This window comes from Macaca fascicularis, chromosome 1, assembly GCF_037993035.2.
Source record: "Macaca fascicularis isolate 582-1 chromosome 1, T2T-MFA8v1.1".
Lineage (NCBI taxonomy): Eukaryota > Metazoa > Chordata > Mammalia > Primates > Cercopithecidae > Macaca > Macaca fascicularis.
Window position 1 is genome coordinate 149,247,638 of NC_088375.1, and position 22,323 is coordinate 149,269,960.

Consider the following 22,323-nt stretch of genomic DNA (forward strand, 5'->3'; position numbering starts at 1 on the left):
GAGGACCTTGTTGAGCCCATGGATTTGTTTTAGGTGGCAGAGTGGGAGATAATGTTTTCCCCAAAAGGATAGCTTCTACTGTATGCAAAACTGAGATGTCACTAGGGCCAGGCCAGCCATAACTTCAAACACATTATTTTCATTTGGCCAGCAAACGGACCCTTTCCTTGTAGTTGTGTCGTAGTTGACCCACCTCCAAATGGGAATGTCAGGCCTGAGAGTCACAAGACATCCATGGGTCAGGGGTTCATTTTCTTTCTTTCTTTTTTTTTTTTTTTAATAGATGGAATTTTGCTCCGTTGCCAGGCTGGAGTGTGCAGTGGCACAATCTCCGCTCACTACAACCTCCAACTCCCTAGTTCAAGCAATTCTTCTGCCTCAGCCTCCCGAGTAGCTGGGATTACAGGCACATGCCACCACGCCCAGCTAATTTTTGTATTTTTAGTAGAGATGGGGTTTCACTATGTTGGCCAGACTGATCTTGAACTCCGGACCTCGTGATCCACCCACCTCAGCCTCCCAAAGTGCTGGGATTACAGGTGTGAGCCACCGTACCTGGCCCAAGGGTTCATTTTCTAACAAGAGCTCAGCAGCACTTACGTTATGAGTTGAATTGATGCCTTCTCAGAATTCATATGTTGAAGTCCTAACCCCTAGTACCTCTGAATGTGATCTTATCTGGAGATAGGGTCTTTAGAGTGGTAATCAAATTAAAATGAGGTAATTAGAGTAGGCCCTAATTCAGTATGACTGTGGCTTTATAAGAAGAGGAAATTTGGACATAGAGGCATGCATACTAAGATAATACAATGTGAATATGAAGACAGCTATCTATAAGCCAAGGAACGAGGCGTAGCACAGATGTTTTCCTCATAGCCTTAGCAAGGAACCAACCCTGCAGATACCTTGATTTCAAGTTGCTAGCCTACAGAACTGAGACAATACATTTTTGTTGCTTAAGCCAAAAACAAAAACAAAAATGGAGTTTAATGTAGAATCTCAGAACTCACCACTAAAGAACTTATTCTTGTAACCAAACACCACCTGTTCCCCAAAACCTATTGAAGTTTTAAAAAATTTTAAAAATAAATAGATAAAGTAGAAATCACAGTTGTGGTGTCTACCTACAGGATAACAACTGGAGCTTCCCCCAAAGGCCTGTCAATCCTGGTGGTCAACATGGAGATTATCAGAGGGTAGACAGCCTGTTTATAATGTTTTCCCTGGAAATATTTGGAGCAGTCTCTTTTCCGGCGTCCTAGTTGCTTGCACCAATAACAACAGTTTTTTGGAAACTGTTTTTTCAGTCATTTATTAAAGAAGTGCCCCAGAGTAGGCCCGAAGGCCAGCCTAGGTTGTTTTTTGCCATCCAACTGAAACACTTTGGTAATGGCTTTCAAAAAGTTATTTGCATTGTTTCCCTGCTTTCCATAATGGACCAGGTGGGGCTTGTCAGGTAATACCATTCTGCCGCTTTCACCCATTTTGTGGCTTCTCTAATTCTCACCAGTATGTGTATTAGTTGGTTGAGATCAGATATCCTGGGGTTATAAGTTTCAATGAAGACCCTAAATTTTTCCTAAATTTTTATTTATTTATTTATTTATTTATTTAGGGATGGGGTCTCACTCTGTTGCCCAGATTGGAGTGCAGTGACATGATCATAACTCACTGCAGCCTCAAACTCCTGGGCTGAAATGATCCTCCCACCTCAGTCTCCCAAGTAACTGGGGTTATAGGCATGTGCCACTATACCTGGCTTCTCTTCAGAAAATATCTGGAGGTGTTCTGTAGGTTTAGGAAATTTTCAAACTATGACCCTTGGCTCTGTTTTTGTCCAAAGAGTATAAGTCACTCAGGGATTATTTCCTGAATTTGGGGGTAGTTTTTTTCTTATAAGGAAACCATTTAACTGTGTTTTCAGAAAAGCAAGGCATTTAAGACAGAGTTAGTAGACTGACTATTCAGGCAAAGACAGAGGGGAGCAGAATAAGTCATGTCAATGTTACTGTCCTTGGTATGACAATATCTCGCATTTTTAACTTTTTATTAGTTCTTTTCAATAAATTTTTTTAAAAAGCAATTTTAGAATCCTGTTGTCTGCTTGAGGCTTCTGAATGTCAATTAGAATAACAATCCCATTCTCTTTGCCTAATTATAGAAATTTAGGATTCAAGTACACTTATATGAATGGTCTTGTTTATCTGGAACATTCTATATGGTAGCCATTGTAATTCTGTATTATCTGTAGTAAGATTTGATATTTGCAGCTTCCTGAGCCATAATTCTATACATGAAAAAGGCAGGCATACTGGAAGGCAGAGTTGTTAGATGTTTAGAAATTAAGGATCCCATTTTTATATTGGATTTTGGGTCTCTCAGAGCTAGGATGGCTTTGGCTCTAAGATCTCAGTGCTGAAGAAGAGAACAAATAAAGAGGCCCCTGCAGTAACAACCACTTACTGTGACTACCATCAGTTATCTTAAAAGTTGGCACTGTGGTAGGGGGGTGGGGGTGGCACCTCCATGCCCTCTTTGGGTACATTACCATCCCAGCACATCCATGTGTTCACCAACCCCAAAGCTTATCAAATTTTGTTGTTCAGAAGTTTTTATGGAGTCTAATTTCCAGTCCTTCCCCACTCCCGTTTCCTGGAGGTCAGTAGGTGACATCGTTTGGCTATGTCCCTACCCAAGTCTCATCTGTAGTTCCTATAATCCCCACATGCCCTGTAGAATGTCTTGGGACAGGTGGGTGGAGTAAAGGATAGTGCAGGTGGGTTTTAAATCAGATTCTCTCTACTTGCAGATCAGGCTCTGTTCAGTTCTAACTAGAAGGTAAGAGACTTTGCCAGTTCTCCAATTTGGCCATTACCAAGGGACCCCGGATAAAGCTAATATATGATCCCTATTTGTCATGTGTCTCTTCCTAATTAGCCATAAGGTAGAGAAGAGGTGGGAGGTGGTGATTGACACCCCTAACCACCAGCAAATAGGGTGAGGACACTGAGGCAGGACTGGGCTTGACTTACATAGAAGGATATGTGACCACATATTCCTTTCTGTCTTTTGACTTCAGATATAAAAATGACTAGAGTTTCTTTTCCTACAGTAAGTAGTAAAAAAGATGCTTCTGGTTTTTGTTAGAAGAGGTCTTCTAGAATCATCAACTTTGATTACACATTCTTTTGCTCTTATCACTGAATTATATTAGCGTAACTGTAACAGAAATTGTTGATATTTTACTAATGGTGATCCCACTCTCTGAAATTCCCTCCCTAACACTTTTTGCTTCCATTGTCTTTTAGGGGGCTAATTCCATCTCCAGCTAGAACATGAGTTCCCTGAGGTCAAGGAGTTAATCTTCCTTGTGTCATAGTCATTCATCCCTTGCTCATTGATTCATTCCTTAAAACTTGTTAGCATCTCCTGTTTGTTAGGCACTGTGCCAGGGCCCATACATTACACAGTTATATAGCCATCAACATCAGAGTAGAGACTCTAGCCTCACAGAGCTCACAATCTCTCACGAAGCCCATCATGATGAGAGGATTTCAACTAAGTAAGTAAAGCATTGAGCACAGGGTCTGAGACAGCATCAGCCACTCAACACACATCTGTTCAGTGAATGGATAACTCAGCAGTGGTGGAAGTAGCACAGAGTTGGTATTCTGAGACTTTTGTATGGGATTGTCCAGACTCCCAGACTAAAATGTAATAGTTAGTAAATAATATTTATTGAACATTTACTGAGTAGATCACCATGCTAAGAGTTTTATAAACATCATTTTAGTCCTCACAACAACCCTTTGAGATAAAAAAACAACTTTTATTTTTATGTTTTTCCAGTTTGTTTTTGTTTGTTTTGTTTTGAGACAGGGTCTCTGTTGCCCAGGCTGGAGTGCATTTAATTTTCATTTTTAGTAGAGACAGGGTCTCACCCTCTTGTCCAGGCTGGTCTTGAACTCTTGGGCTCAAGGTATCCTCCTGCCTCAGCCTTCCAAAGTGCTGGGATTACAGGTGTGAGCCACCACACCCGGCCTAAAAGCAACTGTAAATGATCATTTTATGGGTGAGCAAACTGAGGCTCAGAGTATAGTATCTTTCCCAATCAACTAGCAACTATCAGAAAAAGCATTTGAACCAAGTTGTAATCATTTTGCTACATAGCCTCTGAGGAGTCGTCTATTTGAATTCCTTCAAGTGAATCCTGGACCGGTGGAACTTTAAACAGACTGTCAGTCAGGATGCCAAATACTCCACACTGAGAAGTAGATAGAAATAGCATCATCAGGAGCACAGTGAAGGTGACACTTTCTTCTTTTTGACATTTTTCAGAGAGCCATTGGTTGTCCTGGAGTATTACTGTCTACTAGGATTTACTGGGTGCTACATCCAGATAAGCCAAAAAGGAGATGGCTCTGGGTTGTTATAATGACATTTTTATGATTTTTTTCATGTAACATGTCATTTTACACTTTATTAAGTATTCTAATGATTCTGGACAACACATTTAGAAATGGAACTCAGAAAAATGAGGCAAATTTAGTGTGGTGTTTCCCTTTGTGATTCCAATTGCATTTTTCATGGGTCACTGTGAACAAGGCTTACAATTATTTTTATATAATGACTTTTTCATTCACATTATTTCTGTAATCTCATAGTTTAATGACAATTACTGTCTATTCATATTGTATTTCTAAGACTGGTGTTCAAGAGAAAGTTTATTTTTTCTAACAATAGTAGTAATGGTAAACAACTAAGATTGAGGGATCACTTTGTGTCAGGCTTTTCATTAAGGCTTTTTACATGTATTGTTTCATTTAATCATCATATCAACCCTATGAGATAGTCACGATTGTGATCTCCAATTTACAGACGAGGAACCAAAAGTTGTAGAAGTTGAGTGATATAGTTTGGATGTTTGTCTCTCCAAATCTTACGTTGAAATTTGAATCCCAGTGTTGGAGGTGAAGCCTAGTAGGAGGTGTTTGGGTTGTGGGGGCAGATCTTTCATGAAAGGCTTGGTGCCATGCTCAGAGTTAACAGGTGAGTTCTCACTCTCTTAGTTCCCCTGGAACAGATTGTTATAGAGAACTTTGCACCTCCCCAACCCTTGCTCCCTCTCTCTCACCATGTGATGTCTGCACACAATAACTCCTCTTTCCCTTCTGCCATGAGTGGAAGCAACCTGAGGCCCTCATGAGAAGTAGATGCTGGTGCAATGCTTCTTGTACAGCCTGCAGAACTGTGAGCCAAATAAACCTTTTTTCTTTGTAAATTACCCAGCCTCAGGTATCCTTTATAGCACCACAGGCAGAAAATTGGTACTGAGGAGTAGAGCATTGCAATAAAAATACCTGAAAATGGGGAATCAGCCTTAGAACTGGATAATGGACAGAGTTTGGAGGCCTCAAAAGACAAAAAGACAAGGGAAAGTTTGGAACTTCTTAGAGACTAGCTAATTGGTTGTGACCAGATTCCTGATAGAAATATAGATAGTGAAAGCCCAGCTGACAGGGTCTCAAATGGAAGTGAGGAACTAACTGGGAACTGGAGCAAAGGTCACTTTTGTTATGCCTTAACAAAGATCTTGACTGCATTGTGTCCATGTCCTAGGGATTTGTGGAAGGCTGGATTTAATAGTGATGACGATGAAGGTTATCTGGTAGAAGAAATGTCTAAGCAGCAAAGCACTCAAGAAGTGGTGTAGCTGCTTCTAACAGCCTATAATCAGATATGGGAGCAAAGGAATGAGCTTAAGTTGGAATTTATATTTAAAAGGGAAACAGAGCAGAAAATTTTGGGAAGTTTTCAGCCTGCCCATGTAGTAGGAGAAGGAAAGAGCAGTTTTAGGTGAAATCCAAGGATGTGGCTGATCTATTGCTTGCTAGAGAGATTAACATGGATAAAAGGGAGCCAGGCACTAATTCAAGACAGTGGGAAAAAGATCCTGATGGTGTTTCAAAAACCTTCAAGACCACCTTTCCTATTACAGACCCAGAGACCTAGGAGGCCAGAGTGGTTTTGGGGGAATGGCCCAGGGCACCACTGCCCTACACCACCTCAGGACACTACCCCCCAATCCCTGCTGCTTTTAGCTCCAGCCAGGTTGTCTTTGTCTGCAGGGTATAAGCCTTAATAAGCCTTGGTAGTTTCCACATGGTGTTAAGTCTTCAGGCATGCAGAATGCAAGGGTGATGGAGGCTTGGCAGCTTCCACCTAGATTTCAGAGGATATATCAGAAAGCTTGAGTGCCCAGGCAGAAGCTTGCTGCAGGGTGGAGCCCCCACAGAGAACCTCTACTAGGGCTGTGTGGAGGGGAAATATAGGGTAAAAGTCCCCTACACAGAGTCCCCACTGGGGTATTGCTTAATGAAGCTGTGGGAATGGGGCTACCATCCTCGAGATCCCAGAATTGTAGACCCACCAGCATCATGTACCCTCAGCTTGGAAAAGCTGCAGGCATTGGACTCCAACTCATGAGATCAACCATGTGTGCTGCCCAGCAAAACTGTGGGGACAGCACTGCCTAAGGTCTTAGGAGCCCACACCTTGCACCGGTATGCTCTGGACGTGGGACAGAGAGTCAAGGATTGTTTTGGAGCTTGAAGGTTTAACGTCTGCCCTACTGGGTTTTGGACTTGCATGGGCTTGTTACCCCATTCTTTTGTCCAATTCCTCCCTTTTGGAATTGGACTGTTTACCCAGTGCCTGTATAAACATTGTATCTTGGAAATAAATAATTTGTCCTTGATGTTACAGGCTCCCAGCTGTAAGTAACTTCCCGTGAGTCTCAGATGAGACTTTGGACTTTGGACTTCTGAGTTGATGCTGGAACAAGCTAAAATTTTAGGTGACTGTTGGGATAGAATGATTGTATTTTGCAATATGAAAAGGACATGAGATTTGGGGAACCAGGGAAAGGATTATATACTTTGGATATCATGTTGAAATTTTATTCCCAATGTTAAGAGGTGGGCCTATTGCGAAGTGTTTGGGTCATGGGGGTGGATCCCTCATGTTTGGTGCCATCCTCCTGGTAATGAGTGAGTTCTCACTCTATTAGTTCCTGCAAGAGCTGCTTATTAAAAAGAGCCTGGCATCTTCCTTCCCTCTCTCTCCTCCTTCATCTCTCTCACCATGTGATCTCTGCTCATACCTGCTCCCATTGGTTTCCATCATGAGTAGAAGTGATCTGAGGCCCTTCCCAGATGCATATGCTGGCACCATTCTTCTTGTACAACCTGTAGAACCTTGAGCCAAACACATATCTTTTCTTTATAAATTACCCAGCCTCAGGTATTTCTTTATAACAATGCAAATGCACTAAGACATTGAGTAATAGCCCAAGGTCACACAACTAGTAAGTAAGTGGTAGATCCTATATTCAAAATGAGGCCTCATTTGCTCCAATATCCATGAGCTCAACTGCTCTCCTATACCATCTTCCTGCCAGGCTGCTCTAACTGCAGAGTAAACTCACATCAGATAAGAGGTTATGCCTTGGTTAAGGCCCCGTGGTCCAAACATATGGGTTTCCCAGTGGCAAAATTATTTAAGGAAAAGGTTGCACATTTTCCAACTTTATAATATGCTTTTGAACTATGTGTTAAAATGAGGTTGCTCTCTTAAAAGCAAACTGTTAAAGAATACAGTCAGTAAGCTATAATTTACTATGTATTTTACTAATGCTTTGTTTATTTCTAAGATGATCCTGGTCTTTTTCAACAGCCTTCAGTGGATTGTTTTTCTTCAAGCCATTCTGAATTTGTTTTTGATTCAAGTTAGAAAAGCTCCCTGGCTATAGCTATGGTTCTGTGTTTCTAACTGCTTTTACTCTGTGCCAGTGGCTTTGAGTTCTTCAGCAGAGGTACTCTGGCAGACCAAGTCTGTCTTATTCAGAGGCTTAAATAGATATTGTAGCGGAGAAGAGGAAAAGAATCAGCAGTGATTATTACTTGTACTTCTGAGACTCTGTAATGGTTAAATTTGCTTATTAACCACTTTGATACAGACTCATCTTCCAAATACAGTCCAGAGACAGACTGCTATACAGTTACAAATGGTCTCCTTAATTAGCTTCCAAGGTCCATTAGAGTTAAAGTTGTATCAGAGCTTTGCATTTTAAGTAACATGTAAATAAATCCTAAAGAAGTTTTATCATGCTCACTGTCTGCTTCCTTTCATGCCAGCATCACCAAGATCATCAGGAATCACTAAATTTGTTCATAGAGAAGTAATTTCTAGACCTCCCTTCTGTTTATTTGTTAAGGGGAGAAATGTTGTTCCTCATTGTTTAAATGAGGAAAAAGAGTCATTTGAGTTATGGGACATTATATAATATTGTCACAGAGGTGGTCAGGAAGGAAAAGTAACAATGTTTAGGTGTATAGGCTTGAACCTTTGACTTCCATCATGAAAGATTAACTACTACAGGAATTTCCCTTTTGCTGTAAGTAATTAGAAAACTGGACCAACTATGTGAAACAACTTTGCAGACAGTGCACACAGGAAGTGTAGGACTGATCGCTGAGGGAAGGGAAACAAATGATGAGATTACAATTTTCCCAGCTTATTGTCTGGAGACAGTTTTCAGGCCACAGAGGTGGAGGAGGGGATGTAGAACAGAACCTACTGGTCTTATCAAATTGAGGGGACGAAAATCAGAGTTTGGGAGAACTAAAATGGTAGAATTTGCAGGGCAGAGTACTGGAGATGAGGGGCTGCTCAAATACAGCATTCCAGTACTTGAGTCTTTGGCTAGGTATTTATTTGTCTGTGCATGCATAAGAGGAACTACCCAAAGCTAGAGAAAGAACCACCAGAAAATAGGCCAGACAATTCCCAGAACTCATGCAGAAATGACATTATATTCCCAAAAGTCAGAAAAGAGAGCTCTCACAATACACAGGGCTTTGAGTAGAGCCTCAGAAGAGCCTTGCCTTAGCATTGAGGGGAAATCACTACTTAATACCAGAAACTTTTACGCATCATAATCAAATACAGGCATGCCTCAAAGATAGTACAGGTTCCATTCAGATTATTACAATAAAAGCAAATACCGCAATAAAGGGAGTCACAATTTTTTTTGCTTCCCAGTCTAAATAAAAGTTATGTTTACATTTTAATGTAGTCTATTAATTGTGGAATGGCATTATGTCTGAAAAATATATATGTATCTCAGTTAAAGAATATTTTATGGCTAAAAAATGCTAACAATCATCTGAGCCTTTAGCGAGTCATAATCTTTTTCTTGGGGAGGGTCTTGCCTCAACATCAATGACTGCCAACCTATCAGGGTTGTGGTTGCTGAAGGTTGAGGTGACTGTGGCAATTTTTAAAAATAAGACAACAGTGAAGTTTGCTATGTTGATTGACTCTTCCTTTCATGAAACTTTTCTCTGTAACATGCAATGCTGTTTGATAGCATTTTACTCACAGTAGATCTTCTTTCAAAATTGTAGTCCTCTCAAACTACCATCGCTGTATCAATCAAGCAAGTTTTTGGACTGTTCTAAATATTTTATTGTCATTTCAACAATGTTTCACAGCATCTTCACCAGGAGCAGTTTCCATCTTGAGAAACCACTTTCTTTGCCCATCCATGAGAAGCAACTCCTCATCCATTCAAGTTTTATCATGAGATTGCAGCAATTTAGTCACATCTTCAGGCTGCACTTCTAATTCTAGTTCTCTTGCTATTTCTACCATGTCTGCAGTTACTTTCTCTACTGAATTCTTAAACCATTCAAAGTTCGAATCAACTTCTTCCAAACTTCTGTTAGTGTTGATACTTTGACCTCCTCCCATGAATCACAAATGTTCTTAATGGCATCTAGAACGATGAATCCTTTCCAAAAGGTTTTCAACTTATTTTGCCCAAATTCATCAGAGGAATCACTGTTTTTGGCAGCAATAGCCCTATGAAATGTATTTCTTCAATAATAAGACTTGAAAGTTGAAATTACTCCTTGATTTATGGGCAGTAGAATGACTCTTGTGTCAGCAGGCATAAAAACAACATTAATCCCCTTGAACATTTATATCAGAACTCTTGGGTGACCAGGTGTATTGTCAATCAGCAGTAATTTTTTGAAAGCAGTCTTTTTTTCTGAGCAGTAGGTCTCAATAGTGGGCTTAAAATACTCAGCAAACCATGTTGTAAACAGATGTGCTGTTATGCAAGTTTTGTTGTTCCATTTGTAGAGCACAGTCAGAGTCAATTTAGCATTATTCTTAAGGGCCCAAGGATTTTCAGAATGGTAAGTGAGCATTGGCTTTAACTTAAGGTAATCAGCTCCATTAACCTCTAACAAGAGAGTCAGCCTGTGTTTTGAAGCTTTGAAGCTAGGATTGATTTCTCCTTAACAGCTAGGAAAGTCTGAGATGACATTTTCTTCCAATATAAGGTTATTGGATTTACTTTGAAAACCTTCATTTAGTATAACCATCTTCATCAACCATATTCATAACATACAATGCTGTGTGTTAGCTATAATAGATCTTCTGAATAACTTGTTGCAGCTTCTACATCAGCACTTGCTACTTCACCTTGTACTTTTATGTTGTAGAGATGGCTTCCTTCCTTAAGCCTCATAAGCCAACCTCTGCTACCTTTACAATTCTGCAGCTGCCTCACCTCACCTCTTTTCAGATCTCATAGAATTAAAGAGAGTTGGGGCCTTGCTCTGGATTAGGCGTTGGCTTAAGAGAATATTGGGGTTGGTTTGATCTTCTTTCCAGACCACTGAAACTTTCTCCATATCATCAACAAGGCTGTTTTACTTTCTTATTAGTCATGTGTTCACTAGAGTGGCACTTTTAATTTCCTTCAGCAACTTCCTTTACAATCACAACTTGGCTAACTGGCACGAGAGGCCTAGCTTTGGGCCTGTCTTAGCTTTTAACATACCTTCCTCACTAAGCTTCATAATTTCCAACTTCTGATTTAAAGTGAGAAACATACAATTCCTCCTTTCACTTGAAAACTTGGAGGCCATGGTAGGATATAATTGGCCTGATTTCAATATTGCTGTGTCTCCAGGAGTAGGTAGACCCCCAGGAGAGGGAGTGACAGGGAAACAAACCAGTCAATGGAGTAGTCAGAACACAACAACATTTATTGATTAAGTTTGCTGTCTTATGTGGACATAGTAAGTTTGAAATACTGCAGGAATTAACCAAAATGTGACACAGAGATACAAGCAAGCACATGCTGTTGAAAGAATGGCATCAATAGACTTGCTTGAGGCAGGTTTGCCACAAACCTTCAATTTGTAAAAAAAAAAAAAAACACAATGTCCGCAAATCACAATTAAGCAAAGTACAATAAAACAAGGTATGCCTGTAACTGAAAACCAGTAGTGAAGAGATAATCTGAAAAGCAGTCAGAGGAAAAATACTCATTGTGTATAAAGGAATAAAGACTAGGATGACAGCAGAATTCCCATTAGAAACAATGCAGACATAAAGGCATAAGAATGATATAATGGACTTGGGGACTCTGGGGGAAGGATGGGAAGGGGATGAAGGATAAAAGACTACACATTGGGTACCATGTATACTTCTCAGTGACAGGTGCACCAAAATCTCAGAAATAACCACTGAAGAACTTATCCATGTAACCAAAAATCACCTGTTCCCCCAAAACTATTGAAATGAAGAAGAGAAACAATGCAGGCTGAAAACATTGTAATGACAAGTGTTTTCCCAAAAAAACAAAAACACCTGCCAACCTAGAATTCTGTATCAATGGAATATATCTTTTTTTTTTTTTTTTTTTTTTGAGACAGAGTTTTGCTCTTGTCACTCAGGCTGGAGTACAGTGATCTCGGCTCACTGCAACCTCCACCTCCCAGGTTCAAGCAGTTCTCCTGTCTCACCTGAGTAGCTGGGATTACAGGCGCCCGCCACCACACCCAGCTAATTTTTGTACTCTTTTAGTAGAGACGAGGTTTCACCATGTTGGCCAGGCTGGTCCTGAACTCCTGACCTCAGGTAATCCACCTGTCTTGGTCTCCCAAAGTGCTGGGATTACAGGCATGAGCCACCATGCTCGGCCAGAATATCTCTTTCAGGTCTATAGTTCCTTCTCTGAAACCCAGAGTGCCAGATGTGTTTCAAAATTTATAATGTTTTATATTTTGAAAGTAAATGAGTATGTCAACCATATTTCATAACACACCCAGATGAGTCTAAGATAGCACCTTTTAATCAACCACATTAATATATGTGCAGCAAAACCTATGACTGCTCATTCTAGATGAGATAAAGTCTATACTGTAAAACTTTCATATGTAGTCAGGTTTTGCTACCAAAGTAGTTCAGGCACTAAATTAAAAAAAAAAATACACTTGGTTTTCAGAACTTTGTGGGCTTTCAGAATTGTAAATAACAGGCCTTGTGCTAGTCACTTTTCTACATGTTATACCTGCATTACCTCTGATCCTTACCAATCCTTACCTTGTTTGTTATCACAAATAATGTGTGACTACAGAAGGCAGCATGGATCATGTAACCAAAGGCTAGTGGGAGTGTCACCATTTCAGCTACGCCAGTGCCAGAGACCAAGAATCTGAGACTATGTTGGGATTATTGTACATCCTGGAAGATGCCAGCACAAAATGCTGGGTAAATGCTCATTGTGAATGTCACCTAGGAAGAAAGCAGTGGAGAGGAGGGGATGGACCTGAATTTAACTGAGTTGGAATTTGAAATAATTGAGAAATTACTGGACTTGTCTGTGTTTACCCGGATTATCTAGTTATAAGAAAATGAAGTTACATTTTTACATAACAGAATTTATAAGTTTTTAAATTCTCTACTAAACATTACTTAATGTCATAGGGTCTGGTTCATCATCTGTTAAATCGGGAAAATAATACCAACTTCACACAATTGTATAAGGCTTCAAGGAGAAGATTGAGAAAGAAAAAGAAAACTTCATACACTTAAAAGAAAAATGTAACCGAGAATGTTAGGTAAGCTTGGGTTTTTAAACCAATGAGCTCTCTGTTGTTTTGGCAGAATTACTGTGGCTCCAGTGTGTGTTATGAATTTAAGAAGGGACAGCTGTTAGAAGGAGATGAGCTAGGAGGCTTTGCAATCATTCAGGCAACAGGGAATGAGGCCTTTTGTTAGGAAATTGCAGTGTACATGGATTCAAGAGCCTTTCCAGTGGTAGAAACATGGAAAAAGGTGAGGAACTCAGGAGTCAAAGATGACCTAAGATTCCAAGGTTGGTGATTAAAGAGGACAGTGATGACATTAACTGAGTTGGAAAGTAAGGATGCCAGCAGGTTTGGGAAATAAAGTTCAGTTTAGAGTACAGTGAATATATAGGGTCAACAAATGCCTTGGAAAAGAAGAGAACAGTGAACAGTAGTATAATGGTGAAGAATGGGTGTGTGGTGTGGCTCTGGAGGCTGACTCACAAGTTACATAAGTGTTCAGTACCTCAGTTTCCTTTCTGTAGAATAGTGGTTCAAATATTATGTAATTCATGGATTTGTTAAGAAGCTTAAATATTAGGTCATCCAGGAAGAGAGCATAGTAGGGCACCATTATTGACTATAGCTATTGCAGCCAGTTAGTGGAAGTCTGATGCTGTGGATGTGATGGAAAGAGCACTGCTCCCTGCCCTGGGAGACAGAAGACACAGCTCTGAAATACAACTAGCTGGTGGCTTTGAACAAGAGGTTCAACTGGGCCTCAGTTTGTTCATCTGTGAAAACAAGGGGCTGGATAATTCTCTATAAGACTACTTACATCCCTTAATATTACATGATTCCCTTGAGGTTAAAAACAAAACTTGCTACAAATAAACCATAATGGAAATAATGTATTCACTTATAATGGAGCAATAGATTAAGTTCTATTTTAGTATCTATGTGCCTGACCTAAGACATATTTTTGCATTTAAAGCACATTAGAAAATTTAGAAATGGTAAAGGTAAAAAGCTTTTTGAAATTTGCCTTCAGAAATATTTTTAATTTAGAATTTTAGCTGTGCCTCATTATCTCTACCTGTCACTATAAATTTTCTGTAGGGTTTCATATGCCTTTTCCTGTTATACTTGCTTAGTGATGTCACAAAACACCTGTCTGGATGCTTACTTCATTTGCAAGGATAGAATAGGGCATTTCATTTGCTAGGATTTCCACTTGTTAAAAAGAATCCCAGAGGGCCAGCCATGGTGGCTCATCCCTATAATCTCAGCCCATTGGGAGGCCAAGGTGGGTAGATCACTTGAACTCAGAAGTTTGAGACCAGCCTGGACAACATGGTGAAAACCTGTCTCTACAAAAAAATACAGAAATTACCCGGATGTGATGGCACATGCTGTGGTCCCAGCTACTAGAGAGGCTGAGATGGGAGGATCTCTTGAATCCCAGAGGTCAAGGCTGCAGTGTGCTGTGATTGTGCCTTTGCACTCCAGCCTGGGTGGCAAAGCAAGACCCTGTCTCAAAAAAACAATAAAAAATAAAAAATCCCAGGTTCCATAGAGAGGGTACTCATTTACTGTTACTTTTTCTGCCTTCTATAGCAGAGTACAATCCTCTTTCCATTACATTACTAGAAATTTTTGTTAATGAAGACATGCTAAGCACATAACCAAAGCTAAGATTTTCATTTTGGCATATTTAGGGAGAAACTATGAGGAGGAGGAGATACAAAATGGCCTCCTCATAATAGCTTACACCTGCTCTCTATCACTTTACCTTTAATAGAGGTAATTCCATTCACCCTCATTAACTTCTTTTAGCCCTTTTTGGTTTTCAAAATTTGATACCATTTGTATTGAACAGAATAGTCTTTTACTTATGTCCTTCATAAAACGGCAATATGCAAAATATGATTGAAATAAGAAATGAAGTCCAATAAGTCATGTATAAAAATTAGTCTAATTATTTTATTACCTCATATTCATGCTGAAAACTTTACTCATATGACACGTTTTATGCTCATGTTATATACACATTTGCCAAGTGTTCAGCTGTCAGAAATTAGAGATCAAATACAAAAATTGTGTTACAGTTTGTACTATATATTTTCCAATTCTTTAGGTGGGCAGCCTTCAAATATTAATGAAGAGGAAGAGAGGTTATCAATTTAGTTGGGAAGCCAAATCTTCAGTCATCAAATGGATTAGTCAAAAGTTTTACTGAATGTGTGTGTGTGTGTCAACTTGTATGGGGGTGGGGGGATGAGGAGGCGAAGGAAAAGGGAAGATGTTTTGCTTCCTGAAACAATCTGTGAAGGAAAGTCTGGCAGACATTGTAAATTGCTTTGATTTTTACATTTTCCTTATCAATACCAATTGAAAAACACCTAGACCATTAACTTTGAATTGTATGGAAACCTCTAAAAATGTACGTGCCTGCCTAGTATCACAGAGGACCATGGTCCTCACTCTTGTTTTTCAGTGCAAGCCACATTTATTCTGTGGCCTTTGGGTTTGGTTAGATGGCAGATGGTTCCTCGTTTGATGCCATGAAATGATGAAATTCCAGCCAATATGAAAATTTTAAATGAAATCTGGTAATTTGTGCTTGGTGTCTAGAAGACAATTTAAATATATATGTATATATAATTAATAATGTATTAATGATTCTAAAACTTTAAAAGTAGAAACAACTTTCTATTCGTAGTCTTAACATTGCCTTTTCATATCAAAACCATCTTTAGTTCATCAGGAATCTTGTTAAACTGTAAACAAGGGGACTTGGGTTCTAATCCTGCTTCTGCCTCTGTGGCAGGGGAGAGTCATGCCAACCTAGTGGGAATTGGTCACCTGAGCTGTATGACCACAAACATCTCTTGTGAGTTTTACCTTTCATGATTCTGTGAACTAAATATCCTATGCTAGTTTCTTTTCATTTAATTCCCCAGTCCAGAAATTTACCACACAGATACCTGCATGTAGCTTTGACATACATTAGGTGATCAGTTAATATTTGGTAAAGTAACAATGTGTTTTGCTATTTCAAATGGGTTGTAAAATTACTGTAATTTTGCAGCTTTTTATATTGGGGCTATTACTTATTTGTGTCGAATCATATTATTGTTGCTTTAACATTTACTTACTCTCAGTTGCTTTGTGCATCATTTAGAGTTGGTTTTTATGCGTTCTCACTAAGGTATTTCAGCAGGGAAGCTGCAGGAAAATTTTTTTTTATTTTGCCTAATCTTGGGAACTCTTAAAAAATAGACACAAATATTTTCATAATCATAAGGTAATCCAGGGAGTGAATTTCACTTTTGTCCAGCTTGATTTTGCTTAAAAAAAAAAAAACCATTCTGGATACACAGGCAGCTTATTCCAAACCAGTTACCCTGTGAAAAGAAAAGCTTTTCCAGCTCTGCTTACTGGAAAACTGCCTGGATAGAGGCAAGCATTTGGTACCCTGAATTTGGAGAGACCTAGACTTTCTTCTAAGGCTCTAAGATGGATATAGAATTTAAAAATTATAAGAAATAACTTTGCTATTTGATGAAAGAATTTTAAGGTTAACACATCTGTTTCCTTAACTTTATTTTTTTTCCATTACATATTTTCAGTTAATATCTAAATGGGGGATAAACTGCTCATCAGGCAGGTAAACAGTACACTAGTTATTTTTAAATGCCTAATTCCATACGGTATCTATTCAGCTTTACATATTTCCAGTAGTTAACACCCTAATAGGAGTGGCTTAATAAGCCATTTACAATAGAGGCAGTTAATTAGTTATGCTATTAAAAAGCAAACTTTAAAGCATTTAAGCCATTGTATGTTACTATTTGCTCTGAGAGGCAAACTTGAGATTTATAAAGTTCTAATTTGAACCCCAGAATAAATGAAGGTAAGGGAAGCCAAAACTTCCCTGGTGTTGAGGAAAAACCTTTGCTTTCTCACTTCCTATGAATAGCAGTATTGTCCACCACCATTAGTACAGGGGCACCAGGGCCTTGCCATTCCATGCTTGGGCTTGTTTTTATTTTTAAGGAATGTTGGAAAATTGTGGAAATGAATGTTTTTTCTTCCCTTTTTTCCTTAATACCTCATGGATCCTGACCTTTTTCTTTAAACTGGTTTAATATGTGTTTCCCTTAAGGTTGGTCATTGACCCAAAAATAAGTTTGAGTTTCTTTTTCCATGATCTCCTCTAAAGAATTCTGTTAATAGCATACTAAACTGGATTACAAACTTACTGAATAAGTGCTTTGAATTCTGGGCAACCTTGGAATAAAGGGCACAGAAAGAGTAATACTGCATAGAATGAAACTGGGCAAGTTGGTATAAAGGAAAGGAATGCAACTGTATGGTTGATGTGATCAACATCGTGTAGAAGGTTTATTAGCAATTTAATGGAATATGGCTATTCACGCACAATAATGGCTTCAGTTGAAATGTCTGTTCTGCTCTTTTTCCCATACACTTTGGAATGAGTAGAATGTGACAGTTGAGCTTTCAACAAGCTTCATGAATTTTAAATCCTTTTTAGTTATAAAATGAGGTACATGGCATGTAGTCAGTGTGGACAAGGAGCTGGCAGCCTCATCTAGTCTTATGGAATATCAGGTGTCTTCAAGATAATGAGGGCTCAAGTTGACCAGGTGCATTCTGGGTGTGCTCTGTATATCCACAGAGAACAGAGGGACCTCTCTCTGTGCAACATCCAATGATTATTTTGCAGTTGTAAGGTTACCTTCCCAACATTTGCTACAAGACCTAAAAACTTGGTATCATCACAGAAGAAAACCTGTGCTGATATCTCAGAACAATTTCTTTTTGGCAGCTAAATATTTTTATTTTGTTCTATCTCTGGTTGATTCATGCATATTTAGAGAAGAAACACTCTGTGAATTGTGAAACACTCTGTGAATTGATTTTTGTCCTCAAATTTCAACACCTATCCTAATCGATCCTGGAGTATTTCTTTAAATATTTAATTTTTTAATAAAGTTCTCAAATTCTATTACCACCATAAAAGTCTGTATCTCTGCTTTGGGTTCAGTCTTGAAGTACTCTAAAATTCAATATGAGGAGCTTTACTTATTTTATTTGCAGTTACCTAACAACAAAAGACTGTTTTCAGAAGATAACTTTTTTTCAGAAAATCTAATTTAAAGCGATCTCAATTTAAATGATATGAATTTAAATTTAGTGGCCTGTGCTTTATTTAACTATATTTGTGCTTATAGGATAATTTTATAATAGTATGAGCAAAAAAATTCTCATAAAAATACTTAATAGGAATGTGTTGAAGTTTGTGTAATAGATTATTAACAGTAAGTGTTATCTATGCATAGGTGTTGGGATTACAAAGATTTTTAATGGTTTTGACTTATCTATACTTTCTAATTTCTCTACATTAAATTTGTGGGATGAGATGTGTTACCTTTTTCACTTCAAGTCCAGAGACAGTGGGCTTTAAATAAACCCCTCAGAGAGATTAAATATATTTTTGCAGTTTGGAAACACCAAGGATAGGTGTCTGGGAGATACAGAAGATTAGTAGCTGGTGACTAACAGGTTAGGTAGGAAGCCAAGAAAGTGCTACTGTGTTGGTCATAGCTGCACTGCCAGAGTTTGTGAACAAAGGATGTGCAAGTGTTTACATGGACTAGAAATAGGTTGTGTAGGAGAAAAAGTTGGTCTGGGGCTGTTTCCAGTTCAGTCTAAAATAATAGTCCAGGGAAGTATGGGGACTCAGTGAGAGCCTGGATGGAATAGACCACAGGTGAACCAGGGGTGGATAACCCAAGCAAAAAAGACTCCAGTAATACAGCTTCCAGTGGTCCAGTCTCCCATATCCAGAATCATGTTAGTATTTGGATGTTTAGAGTAATGGAAAGCATGCATTGATAAGCTGTGTCCCCTGCCTTGAGAACCAGAATGAGCAATGGTTACTGGAGTTATAGGCAGTGGATGAAGTTTTAATATTTAGGCTTTGGGGTCCCAAGTATCTCTTAACTTCTTCCACCAGTGTCACATCAACCATTTTCCGCCAACCAACCACAGCTCTTTCCATTTTTGCACATTTCCTTTTAGACTTAACTAAAGAGGTATACTTAACAGGCATACTTTAAAAACAAATTGTTGTAATCTTAGTTTTTTGTGTCTTTTAACTGCTAAATTTGCCCACATTCTTTTTGTTCTTAGAGCTGTCTCTTAGTTTCTTCCTGGGTATTTACTGTCTCTTAGTTTCTCCCTGGGTATTTATAAGGATACCATATTAGTCTTCTTTCACACTGCTATAAAGATACTACTGGAGACTGGGTAATTTATACAGGAAAGAGGTTTGACTCACAGTTCCACATGGCTGGGGAGGTCTCAGGCAATTTGAAATCATGGCAGAAGGCAAAGGAGAAGCAAGTGTCTTCTTCACAAGGTAACAGGAAAGAGAGTGTGTGAAGGAGGAACTGTCAAACACTTATAAAACCATCAGATCTTGTGAGAACTCACTCATCGTCATGAGAACAGCATGGGGAAAACTGCCCCCATGATCCAATAACCTCCCTCCCTCAATGCTTGGGGATTGTACAGGTCCCTCCCTTGATACGTGGGACATGGGGATTACAATTTGAGATGAGATTTGGTTAGGAACACAGAGCCAAACCATATCAGATACTCTTTAGTTCACTGCACAGATACTAAATGACATTGAGCACTAAAGTATGTTACATTGTGCCCTGAAGACCTGAGTTAATCTAGTTTTCAAAGTTCATGTGGTACTATCCAGGAGAAAGTGAAGCAACAAGAAAAATCTAGCTAACTATATCATGTCAATAAGAAATACTTCAGTTATATATTTGCATAATACTGAAATGAATTTAGTTTTGACAGCATAAACAGAACTGTGTTCACTAGGGACTTATTTCAAGATTTGAATATCAACTTATGTAATATTAAATTTAGTTAAGATACTTCAGAAAATTTTACAGACTATACCCACTATTTAAGTGGTGTTTTGCCAACAGATTGTGTGCTTTGTTCGACTATAAGCTTTGTACATTTCATAACAAGCACATTCCTGTTCTGAAATGGAATGCACCCGATCTATAATAAATCTGCTTGAGAGACAATGGATCCTAGCCAGCTCTGCCTTGGTTCAAGGAAAAAGACAATAAATAGGGGGCAGTGACATTTATGAGAATCTAATTTCATTATGCTCTGTCTCATAGGAAGAGAATCTAGATGGTGTTAAGGTTATTGTACTTTGAGTATTACTCAAAACCAGATATGAAGTACCTTCTGTGTTATATTCCTAATGGTTATTCCTCCAATGAGTGTTTTACTTAAAAATTATTTAATATTTAGTGATAAGTTAGAAGTAAAACCAACATTTTTTTAAAAAGGAGAAAAAAACTATAATGGCAAAACTATAATGGCAAGAAAAATATGGCTTACTATATTTTTCAAAGTAATTTGGGAAAGGCAAAACTCATTAGCTAGATGATAATTAGTTTTCCTTGGTAGAATATTGACTGGAATGTTTCTATTAGGAAAATACTGTTGAACTGTTCCAGTCTTTTCCAGCTGAGGATGCCCAGATTTGATAACAGTGAAGAAAAATTCTTCACTATTTTTTAACACAGTGTTAGAATATGGACAATTATCATAACCAAGGACAATTTCTTGAAACTAGCCATTTTGTACAACTATGGTTGGAAATGAGCCTTTGTTTAATACTTATAAGCATCCAAATACTCAGCTGGTGTTTTTTCACTAACATATTTTAAACAAGTTCCAAGAAAAGCAAATGTATGAACATATGACAAAGGGTGAATATTTACAAAATCATTTGCCATGCTTCAGCCTGGAATCAGAAGGCAGCTTCTCAGAATTAATTACTGTGCACTCTGCTTATCCTGACTAGAGCCTTTCACAACCATCTCTAATGAAGCCTTTAATAACACACAAAAAAGCTAAGGACTAGGAAGGAAAAAAATAAGCACCAAAATTCCCCCCCAGAAATCATCCCAGTGTTACAAAAACCATCTTGCATATCATGTTCAAACATGGGGCAAGGTAGAACAGTCAAAAAAGGCACCAACTTGCACCAGTTGTTGAGAAAGCTCCACAATTGGTGAAAAATTAGCAAATACAATGTTTTTAAAAGAAATGCAGCCTTACTCATGCAGCAATCATTGAGGATATACTAATGAAGTGTTTCTCAGTTCAGATCTTTAGGGGACCTACTTGAATAAGTGAATACAAATGTGTTTTAATTAGCACAACAATGTTCATTTAGTCCTATGGTGCTATATAGTGTGAATGTATTTTGGACTGACCTGAAATGTGTTTGAAAGTTGTTCTTGCTATATAGCCTTGCCTACACTATTGATTTGCTTAATGCACTTCACCTTATCTCCAATTCAAGTGATCATAATTTCAAAATTGATGATTTCTGAAAGAATAAAATCTTATGCTACTGGTAAGATTTGTTGTTGCTTGAGACAGAGTATTACTATGTTGCCCAGGCTGGAGTGCAGTGGCTATTCACAGGTGTGAACATAGTGCACTGCAGCCTCAAACTGCTGGCCTCAAAGGATCCCCCCACCTCAGCCTCCCAATTAGTGAGGCTTCAGGCATGTGCCACTGTGCCCAGCTTTACTGCTATGTTTTATATAGCATCTACAAAACTGAATTTAATAGAAAAATGTACAGGCAAGTGGCAAGAAGTAGCACTTGATGACCTCACTACCTATTACCTCTGGAAAGTTCATTACAATCCATTTGTTTCCAGACCTTTATCTAGATGGTATTGGTGCAATCATAATGAATGTACATTAAGTAGCTCTTCCTGCCATAGGAGGATTTTTGCATCCATTGCTGCAAACAGCTACCAAACTTTACAACAGTAATGAATGAGCAATGTCTCCTAGAGTCTTTTTGTTAGAATAGTATTGTTAATATTAATGGACAAGGCAAGTTTCCTCACATCACTTCCTGCAGATCATGGTGTGAGTTAGCTCTTCTAATGTCTCTTAGATTTAAGTACCTTTTAGTATCATTGACTCCCAATTTTTATTTCTGGTTCTGACTACTCCCCTTGATCTCTCCATTTGAATACCTAGAAGTCATTTCAAACTCAACATGGTCACACAGTTCTTGAATTTTTTCTCTACAGCCTTGCTCCTCTCCCCGGAATTTTTCATATTAGAAATCAGTACACCTATCCACTGAATTGCTCAAGTCAAAAATCTAAAAGTCACCCTGGGCCCTTCCTTTCCTTCACCCCCACATTCAGTCCACCAACTTCTGTCAACCCTCCAAAACACATTCCAAATTCAGTACTTTGTTTGTCTCCACTCTCACCAAACTTGTGCTG

General features: G+C 38.6%; 1 protein-coding gene and 1 long non-coding RNA gene across 9 annotated transcripts in view; both read left to right on the forward strand.

Moving 5' to 3' along the window:
* The window catches only part of LOC135964750 (uncharacterized), a 59,565-nt gene extending 46,600 nt beyond the window's left edge, over positions 1-12,965 (forward strand). Inside the window, exon 4 of the long non-coding RNA XR_010577342.2 lies at positions 12,850-12,965. This is a non-coding gene — a long non-coding RNA (uncharacterized lncRNA). The remainder of the gene's footprint in view (positions 1-12,849) is intronic.
* Positions 1-22,323, forward strand: part of DDAH1 (dimethylarginine dimethylaminohydrolase 1) — a 255,115-nt gene that overhangs the window by 179,900 nt on the left and 52,892 nt on the right. The window lies entirely within an intron of this gene.